Source organism: Dermacentor variabilis, chromosome 2 (genome assembly GCF_050947875.1).
Source record: "Dermacentor variabilis isolate Ectoservices chromosome 2, ASM5094787v1, whole genome shotgun sequence".
Taxonomy (NCBI): domain Eukaryota; kingdom Metazoa; phylum Arthropoda; class Arachnida; order Ixodida; family Ixodidae; genus Dermacentor; species Dermacentor variabilis.
This window is the reverse complement of record NC_134569.1, coordinates 107,644,461-107,658,790: the sequence shown is the minus strand read 5'-3', so window position 1 is coordinate 107,658,790 and position 14,330 is coordinate 107,644,461.

Genomic DNA, 14,330 nt, shown 5'->3' with positions numbered 1-14,330 from the left:
CACCACCACCACCACCACCACCACAACAACAACAACAACAACAACAACAACAACAACAACAACAATAATAATAATAATAATAATAATCAACAACTATTACTACTACTACAATAACAGCGACGACGACGACGAGGCGACAAGCATGAAACGAAGAGACTAGCATACATAAAAGGATAAAGAAAACAATAAGTCAGAGGAGCGAAAAAAAAGACCAAAGAAATTAGGCATCAACTAAGAAACCAGATAGCCCACTCTCTCAGATAATAATTGAACACTACCGTCTACTCATAGTCGGAGCTCACGAAAGACATTCCTGTAAGTCATAGTCTAAACTGTTTGTTTTTTACCGGATCCAAAGAGATGAACTAGCTAGAAGTCTGTACGGCTGCGGCACTGAAAGCTGATGTCGTGCTCGCCGCTGAAACTGTTGCTATGTTCTATCAAGGCTGTGTGCCAGCAGACAGGCCCCTAGTACTTCCGAAGAGTGTGAAAGCTCGCTTCGATGCCTTTGATGTACCACTTGTTCGTTTGGCGTACATCTGTGAAGGATATTTTTTTTGTCATACCGCCCCCATCGGAATGCGTTCGCCACACAAAACGCACAACACCACAGCCACTGAGCTGTCGTGGAGGGTGAGTAGTATACAAGCCATTACGCACACACAAGGTAGACAGCGCTCCGCTGTTCTGAATTTATTCTGGGAAACATCTGCTAGGAAATTTCTTGTGATGCACAAGAAATAACATATTTGGTTCTTCCCAGCCCCCCCTTTTTATTCTTACTTATTTTCTTTTGTTTTAATTCAGAAGCTTGCCCTGCGGCATAAAACAGGTGAAGCATCGAGTTTACAGATAGAGTTTTCTCTCTCTAACGAAGTTCAGTGCTTTGCAATGTACTTTGACAAATAACAATGCCTAAGAATTTCCGCTGCACACTTTACATTTAAAGACCGCCTGCTATCAAAAGTGACGTCATGCCCGCGAAACGGATTCCGAGATACTGTCTTGAAGGCGCTTCCCTAGGCTTTTTTACGTGTAATACCTGGCGGCTGAAAATTGAGCGGCACGTTCACAAGTAAAATGAACATGCGGAAAACAAATCGTTGTTTAAAAAACAAGAAATCACCACCACCAATACCACCAACAACAAAAAAGCCTACACGGCCTTAACCTAGGACTAAAGAGGGGGAGAAATGTGATAGTGGCACTTGGAAAGCAAAGAGAAAGAGCGAAGGAATGCAACAACAAAAGAACTACGGTCGCGGGCCAGGACGCCCAGGCTGGCTTCGTGAAATGTGAACTCGGTGCTTAGGGCGACGGCTTTGAAAGGGAGACATCGGCGATTGACAGAGTCGGAAAACAGTCCGAGAGAAGCCATCAATATCCTCTCAGCGGTCCCTGCCACCTGATCCGACATTATGGTCGCCGCAGGCAGTCGTTAAAGAGGCTGAGCTCAACTCGCTCCATCTGAACTAGCGACAGCACCATCGTATAGGCACGGACTAGAAAAGGAAAAGGCGCTCAAAAAAAAAAAAAAAAGAGACAGGGTAGGAAAGAATGGAGACAAGTGAATCGAAAAAGAAACAACCTTTATGCCTTCCAGTGTACTTTTTTTATTTTATTCTTTATCAGGGGCGTACGTAGCATTTTCCGTTCATTTTTCTTCCATCCACGACCCCCTTCTCTACCCTCTGCACAGGGCCGCTACGGCCGTCAGCCCTCGCATCCTCTTTGCAGGCAGTGCGGCGGCGCAGGCGGTCGTAGCGCCGCTTTTGTTCGGCGTTCGCTCGATCCACAATGAGGCTCTTTTGGTGATCAGATTTATAGCCCCACGAATGGGCGCTCCTGTCTACCGCCTGCTTCGCAGTGCGGCCGTCTGGACACGCTGGTAGATCGGTCGCTTCTGCGCTGATACGGAGAGGCGCCGCCTTACGATTCCTCCTGTCGCGGTGCTTGAGCAAGACAGCAGCTAAAGGAGCGGAGTAGTGGGGAATTTTGTGCGCGAGCAGCGTGGGTATGTGCGGAGGGAGTGATTGAGCGAGCGAGAGAGTAAAGTGAGCGAGTCAGAGGTATGAGCGATCGAATGAGTGAGTGAGTGAGTGAGTGAGTGAGTGAGTGAGTGAGTGAGTGAGTGAGTGAGTGAGTGAGTGAGTGAGTGAGTGATCGAGCGAGTGAGTGAATGAATGAATGAATGAATGAAATGAGCGAGTGAGTTGGTTAGTCAATGAGTGAGCAAAGTGAGCGAGGGAGTGGAATGAGTGAGTGAGTGAGTGAGCAAGTGTTTAAAGTGAGCGATGAAAAGAATGAGTGAGTAAGTGAGAGAGAGAGTGAGTGAGTTGTGCGTGAGGCAAGGATACCCTGCCGGTTAGAGCTAATACAAGTTCCGGGAGGACACAGACATCAAAGGGAGATATTTCATTATAATCCTGTGTTTAAGAAGTTTGTACTGGTACTTGTGGATAGCTCATTTACCAGTGCATCTGTAGTTCAAATTGACCATTGCGTTGTTGCAGTTCCATGTACAGGAGGAACTTCAGTGGTGGTGCAGCGCCGATACTCTGAAAGATGCATGACGACCTGTTAGAAAATGTGTTGCAAGACCCTGCTGAATGCGAAATGAAGTTGTTAAACTATTTAAAAGCTAATATTTTAAAGACATGGCTACACTCTGAAGCGTGAACAATACGCACATAGACTGGATGTTCTTTTGACGGACGCCATAAATGGTTTTGTCACAAAGCCTTTCGAATATAATGAATCAGTTTTCCAGCCTAAGAATTTCTCTACTATTTAGGCCAGCATAAATCTCACTGTAGAATTTTGAAGCTGAAGCGCGCGTACTCAGACCTCACTGAATACGTAGCCTGTCTCGAGCCGCTTTCTTGCCTCAGCAATTGGATTAGCATAGCATAAGGCTTTTATTTTCGTAATCTTCGAAGGTTCGTAATTTTAAGTCGTCGCTCTGAGAACAAGGTATGGAAGAACCGTTCAGTTGCTCGACCTAACAGCAACCAATACAAAGAAAGCTTCCAGGTCTCACTGCGGTGCAAAGGACCTTCCGGGCAGGCAGGATTATCCGGCTCCCTCGTCCGCACGGACGTATTCAGGGGAAGCTGATATATTTCACCGGGGGCACGAAAGAAACGGTCCTCGTCGTAAGGGCCGTCGAGCCATTGTTAGGCTGAATGGAAGCCGAGGGACAAACCGATGCAATCCGGCAGACAATGGGAATCCCCGGCACGGGCTCGCTTTTGTCAGGCTCTTTCAAGTGCGACCGAGCGCTTCTTCGTAATAGACCGTCTCGTGTTGAGAGCGCGCGCGTGTCCCATTGATTTCGCAGTCGAATAAAGTGCCTCGTCTGTAGGAGGGTCGTCGACTCTCCGTAGCATGCCCGCGCGTATTGCCCCACCGCGCGTCACTTTCACTTGCACATATGGATGGCTGGCCTTTGTCTTAGACTCTTATCAATCACGCTCAAGGTTGCAGTTTAATTTGTTCATCTTTAATCCTAAGTAAAGGAATAACGAGACTGTTAGACGCCAGAAGGATAGGGGGAGGGAGGTGACGGTAGTATATCTGCGCTCGTCAAAGGAATGAGTAATGCGATGTCTTACACGCTGCCCTCGGGTCGGATTCTTTCTGCCTATAACAGAAGGCTTAAGCAGGTGCGCTGGACTTCACACTTAACTATTCTATTTAACTCCCACTTGCGTTTCAAGTGACAAATCGAACGCTTAGCTGCACACTCAGCGCTGGTTTGTAAGGAAACATAGGAGAATTGACGTTTTATGCGTGTTTCGAAAGTGAAAGCTTAAGACGAAAACTTCAACTTTGAAAACGACAGCCATTCAATCGTTTGAGGTGGAGTCTACGAAACCAACCGTTCCCATAGCTGCGATATGAATGCCGATTTCGCCAATTTTAGATGTGTAAGTCCCTAGAGTACACGAATAAGAAAGCCAGTGAAAAGACGGGGAATGCGGGAGATGGCAATTCAAGACGATGAGCAAAACGTGAACAAGGTGAATGCAGGAGCCAACGTTTCGACAAGTGGACTTGTCTTCTTCAAGGCCTTGAAGAAGACAAGGCCTTGAAGAAGACAAGTCCACTTGTCGAAACGTTGGCTCCTGCATTCACCTTGTTCACGTTTTGCTCATCGTCACGAATAAGAAAGGTAGGAGAAGAAGTGCTGTTGGGAACGGGGAACTGTTCGCTATATTGTGCTGAAATGCATACAGCGCAGAGAAATTTAGCCCGCATTGGCGCTTGTACGTCTTAATGAGAGGGAAACAGTACTACGTGCGAAATGAGGAAAGGGCTCCAGTCGTTCGGGAACCTAACGGCGATATCTTCAGTTCGTTATACCAGACTCGGCGTTTGAGTGGTTCCCGCTTTGCCAGCTACGTCTCTAGGGATGTGGGTGGGAGCCCCATTAGGGCGTTGACGAGGGGCTGCTTTGGTTTCCCAAGGGTAGTTGCTCTAAGCAAACCGCCTGTCCTGTCGCACGCTTAAAAGGGAGAAAGAAAGGTTGAAGTGAACGAGGAAGCTACAAGAGAGTTTATTTCCTCCTCGCACAGCAACGGACACTAATTTCCTGGCACCACTTGTTATTTTACGTTCGAGGAGCGACAATATTCCCTAGGGGCTCCCGAACACCGAAGTGCCTGACAGCTCAACACAACCGGGAACGTGACGCCCTCCTGAGAGAGAAAAAGGAGGAGGGGGGGGGGGTAGTTGTTCACTGGTGGTAGCGACTTGGTTAGCAGTCACGTCGGAGCAGCTCTCCCATTCTCGAAATTAGCGCTGACGCTGCTGCCTTCACAGACACCATGAACACGGTATACAAATGCAGCGTGTGCCTTGGAGAAATGCGATGCCAGTGGGAGATTTTGACCCTGGTGCCATCCCGTTAAACTCTGCGGCATGGGCAAGGTACATTATTACTGTGTCTTTAACCTACCGCATCCCCAGCCTCTTCATCGTGTCATCGTGTTCCTTGTACTGCGCGTGCAAAACTAGGGAACTGTAATCTTATCTTCATCGGCTTCGGCATAAGAGAAGCTGGTCCGCTCGGTTACTATCCCAGAGCCCGTTTCTGTGGTTATCTACCAAACCTTAAAATTGTACCCCTGTACTTAACACGCTAAAACCACCGGTACATGCACGTATTATATGCGGCAGCCGATTTATGTTGTAACAAATCGTTGATATGTAAAGAAAAAAAAATGGAATGTCATGAAAGAACCTGCTTGTGTATATTCACTGCGCTGCTTTTATTTTTCGTGGCACGAGAAATGGATGGAAAGAGAGAAATGCGGTCTGGCCCGTTGAATGACGAATCAAGTTGTTGCACCTATACGATTGCCTTGCTCATGTGAGCGATGAGCAAGCTTAGACCGAGCTTAGATGAAGGCAGCAATGTCCTACACGTAGCTCAGGACATAATGTGCTCAGCGCATAATGTGATAACAAAATAACGATTGGGCTAATCATTCACACTGCATTAAAATCCAAATAATCTCGATTATTTCTTTCGGATCCTAAAAGTGAGGACGTGTATAATTTAACAGCACGCCAAACTGTTGCGGCTGATGGAAATAAAAGGTGGTGGTTTGAAACGGGTCATAGCAGATGTGTATATCGATGTTATAAGCTTGAATTGTGTACAATTTACCAGTGGTTTAATTATCCCCGTAATGCCATCATACTCTTACTAGATCGCAATTGCTATATGGGCAACCTTGCGAATGTTGTTGCCAATCCAGTAGCGCTCTAGTATCCTCTAATCACGCTGCACGAGCTGTGCGAATAGACTTGTATATTCTCAAACCTATAGCTACATGGTCTGGAGTGGACGATGACGGATGTATCACAGATGGAGTATGAACGTAAGCTATTCGGTCCAATTCCGTGACCATTGACAGTGCTGGTTGATCGATTTACGGGGTTTAACGCCCCGAAACAACACACTGGTGCTGTGAGAGACGACATAATGTAGGTCTACGGAATAATTTAAATCACCTGGCGCTTTGAAGAGTGTTTGAGTTTGAGGAGTATGAGGAGTGTGTTAGTGGGGAAAAAAGAGTGTATATGTGCGACGTGTGGGAAGCCGGTCTCGGGGTAGAGAGGGAATGGGAGAGATGACACACACACACACACACACACACACACACACACACACACACACACACACACACACACACACACACACACACACACACACACACACACACGCATATATATATATATATATACACACACACACACACACACATATATATATACACGTCCAAGAATGTTTTCCGACGTCGCTCCGAAGGAAGTGCGGCCGCCAGTGCCGGGAAGCGCACTCGCGACCTCGCGCTCAGGAGCACATCGCCGTAGCCAACGAGTCACTGCTATCTGTGCCCTCTGTGCCCTCTGTGCCCCTTTACCTACCGTTGCCACCGAACTGTCGCTTTGCTTTGTGGTAGAAAGGTGAATTCATCTGCACACTTTTCTTTCTTTTGTGCAGTGTTTGTGCCTGTTCACTGCCATTACACATTGACCGTGTGCGCAAAGGAAGCGAAGCGGCGGAATCCACCGCGAACAGCTAGAGATCCACCGCAACCTACGCTTCGATAGAAGTGTTGCCGAGGCAGAGTGAGGCAGTTTAGCCACGTGGCGCCATCTGGAGTTTGAGAGGGAAGGACGGCGCGTTAAGGATGGGGATAGGAGAGTCCAAAGGATGGTGGTGGCGGTGGTGATGGGGGAGGTGGGGTGCGAGGGGTAAAGGGGACTTATCTTTCATGGCCCCAAGTGAGACACCCTGCCCTGTGCGGGAAGGGGGGGGACGCAGTGGCAGCGGCGCGTGATAGATGGGCCTGCAAAGAGCGTCGCGGCCGCTTCCAAGAGCAAACTGCCACGTACCAGGCGGGGGGGCCCCGTGCGCGGAGCGTTAGCTGTAGGACAGTGATGACGCTTGGACGGGTCTTGAATGGCGCTGCCAAGATTAATAAAATGTGGAGGCGACGTTGACGGCTCGGCTCCGGTCGGGGAAGTACACCATAGTGCTACAATAGCGCGGACGCGGGGGCGGTCCCGTGGAGAAAGCGAAGGAACGTGGACAGGACGTCGTTTCCATTGTGTGCCACTGGATGCGGAGATATCTAGAATTTGCCATGCGCAACGAATTCCACTTACGTCATGCCTTGGTTTGACGTAAAGAAATGTTAATTTAAAACTCAGATCGAATGCCTTAGAGCGCGGCGTTATTGAATATGTGAAGAATAATATTAGCAATAATACTGATATGGGAGAGGGGAGAAGAGGTGGGGGAGGCGAATTAAGCCGCATCCCGAAGGCCTCACGTGAGTCGGCTGCTCGCGGTTCCTTCAAATTTGGGCACCAGCGTGTTACCTTGCCGTATTTATTACAATAGAAAATTTAATATTATACATATATATATATATATATATATATATATATATATATATATATATATATATATATATATATATATATTTTAACTATTACAATTATACAAATTTATTACAAATAGCATTCAGCTAGTTAGGGCCGGCGTGCCACACCATATCCTATGACTTTCGCCCTTATTTGCCTAATGTGTAGACGAAACTGAGATCTAGAGATAATTGACCAGGGTGTAGGTTTGATTGAGCGAGGAACGTACATAATTATGTAAGAAAGAAAAATACTGGACAGCGCTTGATGCGCCCTTTCTTTATTCGTCCGTTTCCAGTCGAGTACTGCGCTGAGGAAATTGTAGAGCAACATGAGAAACTCCCAACACAGCCTTCTGTCGCTCAATGAGCATTGCAAAAAAATGTTTTATCAAGCGTAAAAGATGCCCGCGAATGCACGCAAAGTGCCTCGAGCGGCCAGTCACCAGGCAATTTTTGGTGTATTCGCGGGCTTCTTTCACGGTCGGAAAAACACTTTTGTGTAGCAAGCATTGAGCGACAGAAAACTGTATCGGGAGTTTCTCATGTTGTTCTACAATTTTCTCATTGAAACTTTTCGTCTAATTATAATTATTGAGAATTGACTAATTAATTAGGAATAAATATGCAATTAGGGGGAATGAAAAAAATACTCCGAGTATCTCCAAGTGACAACAAACAACATTACCTTAGTTACGACCAGCTACGCTGCATTTGCATATTTTTTAAGGTTCGGTCCAAGTGAAATACCTTCCATATGTAGCAGGGAGCCTAAATAAATGCAAAAGGACATGTGCTATCTAAGACGGACTTTGTAATATTCATATCATCCTTTGAAAGTATTTACATACCACCGCCTACATCGACGACCGCACTCTATATAAATACCACCTTCTGAAATTATCGACTTTTTGTGCGGACTTTTGTGTGTTGATTTGAAATAAAAGTTTACGCTCTCTCTGTGCGGAACCAGCGAGCCTTAAAGTCCGTCTCTCTGTCCGTCCGTCCGTCCGTCCGTCCGTCCGTCCGTCCGTCCGTCTGTCTGTCTGTCTGTCTGTCTGTCTGTCTGTCTGTCTGTCTGTCTGTCTGTCTGTCTGTCTGTCGTCCGTCCGTCCGTCCGTCCGCCCGTCCGTCCGTCCGTCCGTCCGTCCGTCCGTCCGTCCGTCCGTCCGTCTGTCTGTCTGTCTGTCTGTCTGTCTGTCTGTCTGTCTGTCCGTCCGTCCGTCCGTCCGCCCGTCCGTCCGTCCGTCCGTCCGTCCGTCCGTCCGTCCGTCCGTCCGTCCGTCTGTCTGTCTGTCTGTCTGTCTGTCTGTCTGTCTGTCTGTCTGTCTGTCTGTCTGTCTGTCCGTCCGTCCGTCCGTCCGTCCGTCCGTCCGTCCGTCCGTCCGTCTGTCTGTCTGTCTGTCTGTCTGTCTGTCTGTCTGTCTGTCTGTCTGTCTGTCTGTCTGTCTGTCTGTCTGTCTGTCCGTCCGTCCGTCCGTCCGTCCGTCCGTCCGTCTGTCTGTCTGTCTGTCTGTCTGTCTGTCTGTCCGTCCGTCCGTCCGTCCGTCCGTCCGTCCGTCCGTCCGTCCGTCCGTCCGTCCGTCCGTCCGTCCGTCTGTCTGTCTGTCTGTCTGTCTGTCTGTCTGTCTGTCTGTCCGTCCGTCCGTCCGTCCGTCCGTCCGTCCGTCCGTCCGTCCGTCCGTCCGTCCGTCCGTCCGTCTGTCTGTCTGTCTGTCTGTCTGTCTGTCTGTCTGTCTGTCTGTCTGTCTGTCCGTCTGTCCGTCCGTCCGTCCGTCCGTCCGTCCGTCCGTCCGTCCGTCCGTCCGTCCGTCTGTCTGTCTGTCTGTCTGTCTGTCTGTCTGTCTGTCTGTCTGTCTGTCTGTCTGTCTGTCTGTCTTCCAACGGCATTCTAAAGTCTTCTATTTGGTACTGCTGCAAGGACAGCCTAAAGTCGCGCCAGAACATTTTCCTAGAAGTAGCAACAATGCCTCTGATGGGAGCTACACGAACCTCGGCAGAATCGAGACTTGCACTGCGTCCCTTCTCTAAGGCAACGCGTTTTCCCTGCTTTGTTACCGAACCCCTTTCGTTTATACATACATCTATATACGGTCGTAGAGAACGCTTCATTTAGCAAGCTCGGCTGGAATTCTTGCGCTTCATTTGCCACGTGAACGAGGTCGGCGAAATCATTGGTCACGTACACGAGAGCGAGGTATCGGGTTTCTCCTTGGCTGCGGGCGGGTGCGTTCTTGCTCCTCTGTGGCTGTTCACTTCGCTCGTGACCGTATTACCTTCGTACTTACGACATCGATGTATAATATAGATGTATATATAAGCATAGAATCACAGGATCCGGCACAGAAACAGTGCAAAGAATATAAGCACGTAGGAAAAATAATGGGATTTTACTGGCGTTATATATATATATATATATATATATATATAACCGTAGCTTGAGGATGCGTCTGTATTGACAGAGAAAGTAACGAAATATAATCCATTGGAGATAGCCTAATATTCTTGTCACAAGTTTCCGGCATCTCAATTTGCGTTGCTCTGAAAATCCAGGCGGAAGACAAATTGGAGTTTTATGACCTACGCCGCCGCATTTGTCGGGTTCTCTTTCTCTGCCAGGTTGCTCTTGCGCCGTTCATGTCTTAAACTGTGAGATCGTTACACCTTCATGCACTGAATTTTGTATTTTGTTCCTGGTCGACTGTCACGGTTTTGCAATAATGGTTTTTTCTGTTTACTGTATTTTTCTCATTTTTTTCGTGGGTTAATGGTTCCAGCTTTTGTAAACGTAAAAAAAACGAAGAAAAAGAAAAAAAGAAGGAAAGGGATGGGGGAGGTGAGTTGAGGCTGGTGCACAGGGTGTTGATCTTGCACATTATTGGTGCGTTCTTCTTCTTTAGGGGTGCGGAAAAGCGACATGCGTGCACGAGGGTTTCTTCGCTTGGTGTACAATCAAGACAAGAAAAATACCGCAAGAGGCATCACTTGACATACTTGAGAAAAAGAAATATGTAGTAAGGCTATGTCTGCAACCCAGTCACAAGAGATAAAGAAAGAAGGAGGGCTGAAATGAGAGACATCGGACGTGAGGGAACATTTGTCTGGGAAAGATATCAGCCTGACTGATCAAAAAGCGTCACGTGGTGATGTTTACGCGCCTGACACTGCAGCACTCTCCTGCTTGTGCGGTGGCGCTGCATTTAACGTGCGTGAATAAATAAAATATAAACATAGTAATTTTACTGAACGGCATTATTGCTTTTTCGTTCGTGTTGCTAGCTCACTTGCTGCCGCTACACTATCATCACATTTTCATGTACATCGGATGTGCGCCGCGAGTTTGGCAAGCATTCTTAGATGCTTCGAGCAGGCACTGGAGCTGCTGAGGATGAGATTTGTATGATCCGAAAAGTTTTAATGCGTTTAGGGTAATTACGTTTTGTAAATCTCGATGTGAAAAGGAGTAAGCGGCGCCGATTGAAGGCGACATTTCCTTGGTACCATAGAACAATAAAAAAGCATAGCTTGAAATGTAATGCCTACCGTAGCACACTGGACATTCAATTATTTTCCTGACTTGCGAGAGATACTTAATCCGGTTTGGTTGTATTAGCATATATTCACATGCATCGTACGCACATAGATTTATACTTATATGTATAAGTATAGCCATATTTGTTCTGGCGAAAAGGGACTTGCAGAGAGCCACGCGTCGCTCCGGCCGTTGTGTAGCATTTTATTATCATCAGTTGACCGCAATTTTGACAACGCACTTAGTGACGGGAAGGGTTCTTTAGAATTTTTCTTTACAACACTTCAACGCACGATGGCTTTTGAAGCCCAAAGCATTTCGTTGCATTCTGTTATATCGGTGTTAGTATTCATGCATGAGCAGCCTAACACTAATCACCCGCAGTTTTCAGACATCGAAACCACGATCATAGATCAATTCGCTCGCACGTTTCACGCAGCTTCCGTTTGATCGCGAAGTGCCGTTTCGATTTGACTCGGCTTTGACTCGGCTTTGACTCGATTTGACTCGGCCCAGCAATAATGCAACCTTCAGAGAAAGTCCATAGACCTAGCAGCGACGGCCGGCAAAAATCGCGTGACCTTTGTCAGCTGTAGCGTTCAAGCGAGAGTGCATTCTCGAGCTTGGTTGCTGCGCACAATGATGACGACGTGGCCCAAATTACTTCTAGCGCGCTTTGGCGAAAGTGAAGCCGGCTCTCACTTTCGGCCGAAGTTAAGTGTGGCTGACCAGCTCTGCGCACATTTTATGTCGCGTAGCAGAACATTGTTAACGAAGAACGCCGCAGTATACCGAGCTCCAAACGCAACCGCTTCAGCGCCCGCCTCCTAATGCGGACGGAATGCAAACGCGCTCACGTGCTGAGATGTGCGCGCACGGCGAAAAACTCCAGGCATTCAAATCAAGCAGCGAGCCTGCTGCAGCGAGTCCGTACTGGACCAATGGAACTCTAAGCACCATCAAGCATACAAGATCGCGTAGAAAAATAAGAATGAAAATAAATAAAAGGAAACGTGCAAGCGCTGCCTAAATAGCTAGAAATAGATCGCAGGCCACAGAGAAATGCCGAGGTGCACGAAAATCTAGATGTATTAAAAATATTTTAATGTATCTTTCAAATGGTGGCTGCTTGGGCTGCGGTGAAGCATTTACTTGAGACAAACTTTCTGTAATGTATCTTCTTACAACTCAGACTGGAAGCGCAAGGGGAGTTCACGCGTTTTCAAAGTGACCGTAACCTGTTCATTGTTAACACATCGGCCAAACAGGTCGTCGTATTAACGACCGTCTAAGAGAGCATGCCAATCTGCTTGCGCGGGTCCGTTGGCATTCATCTTACGAGTCCCTCTTCCAAGAGCAAGTGCGACTGCACCCCTAGTTTTGACGATTGCCAAGTTGTGGCCCAGTACAGTGACAAAAAGGGCCCGTGAAATTCGAGAAGCCTTTCTTATTTGCGGTGCAGGATAAAACAACAACAACAACAACAACAACAACAACAACAACAACAAACAATGTGATAGTGCGCTGTCTATCAACTTACTAGACAATAAGCTTTATTTTCTTTTGATATGGTGCGTGTTTATTGACATGTGCCTGTACGAATTTTTTTTAATTTGCGAAAGTTTTATTCGCACTCCATCTTTCTCTGCCCCCCTCCGATTGGGCGTATATTCCCGCTATCTGAGTAATCAACTTGGTTGTTAGTGCACCCTCTGTCCTGTTCGCTTCTTCCTTCCTTCAACACTATTTTTTTGCGCACAAAGAAACGTTCTTTTCTTGACCGAAGTGGTATTTTAAGGGACTTCTCACGTCAAGGAACGTGCATTAAAATATGTATATTCAAAATCTTTTTTTTCCTACTTAGTCCTCTGAGAACAGAGGGCTCATATGAAAAAAAGTAGGCAGACTACTGTTTTATTAACGAGCGCGATATTGCCTTTCCAAGACTCGAACGCCGAGAACCACCAGAGACGCGTGGAAGAAAAGAGAAAAGTGAAGGGGTTAATCACAACAGGAAATCCGTGATTACAAAAGTTGTGGAAGTGGTTACCGAGACGAACTGAAACTAAAGAAAGAAAGAAAGAAAGAAAGAAAGAAAGAAAGAAAGAAAGAAAGAAAGAAAGAAAGAAAGAAACGAAAGAAACGAAACGAAAGTGAACTTTCACATATTGTTTAAGCCGTTTGGTGGCGCTAAGCCTTCGTTCCGGAAGACGCGAAATAGCGACAGGAACTGTAACTAATGTAAAGCAGTGAAGAGCGAAAAGCGAGAGAGAAAGGGGTAACTTGAATTCAACTCAGCTGATGTGCAGAGAATTACTTCCTATTAGATATGTAATTCCGCATGTGTGTTCTTTTTTTTTTTCAGTGGCTAGCTTTTATTCAGTCGTAAGACGGGAAAGAGATGAGTCCTCAACATTTTGACTATTCGCAAGGCTCTTCCTCACTGGGGCACACAATACACTTGAAGAGGCTGGAGAAGTTTCGCTGGGCAGCAAAGAGAAAGATGTGACGATCTGACTTGGAGGATTTACGTTTCATTTCAGAGTTAAGTGTCGTAAGGGTTGTTGTGTTTTCTATCTGGAATGTTGTTTCAGACCGTTTTCGGCATGGTTTTCGAAATATTACACATCAGTTATTTAAGATAATGACAAGCGGTTCACCCATGTGCCATTGAGGCTAGAAGGCGCAAACGGCTTGGAGTCTGCTTGCATTTCCCAATCTAAAGCTATCTGCTCTCGAAATATTGTCGAGATCTGTGTACACGTGTAATTGGAAGTGCCAAAGACGCCGACCTTTGATTCAAATTTATTGGACGGGCATGGAAGTAATATAGGCACAATATCACCATTATTGCACAAAACGCAAGAAACTGAAAAAAAAAATGCGGTAGAGCTCATCTCGCGGTGAATGTCGATGTCATAAAAAGCCAGCAAACATTCACACCACAACGTAGTGGACATTACTAGTGCTTAATAAATGATATGAAGAAAGGATAAATGAATAAAAATGAAAGTGGATGAAAAAACAACTTGCCCCAGTTGGTGAACGATACCACAACCTTCGCATTTTTGCTATTGACCGGTTTCCTTCACCCAAAAAGATCACGTTCTCGTGACGCCTGCGGCAGAAACGATGTTCCACATCCGCCGCCAAGGTCTGTGAGTGGTGGCGCTGGCTAACACTCCCTGGGTTTTACTAGGTAACATACATACCAAAGAAAGTGAATGGGGAAACGGCGCCGCGGTAACTCAATTGGTAGAGCATCGCACGCGAAACTCGAAAGTTGTGGGATCGTTCCCCAGCTGCGGCAAGTTGTTTTTTCGTCCACTTTCATTTCCATTAATTTATCGTTTCTT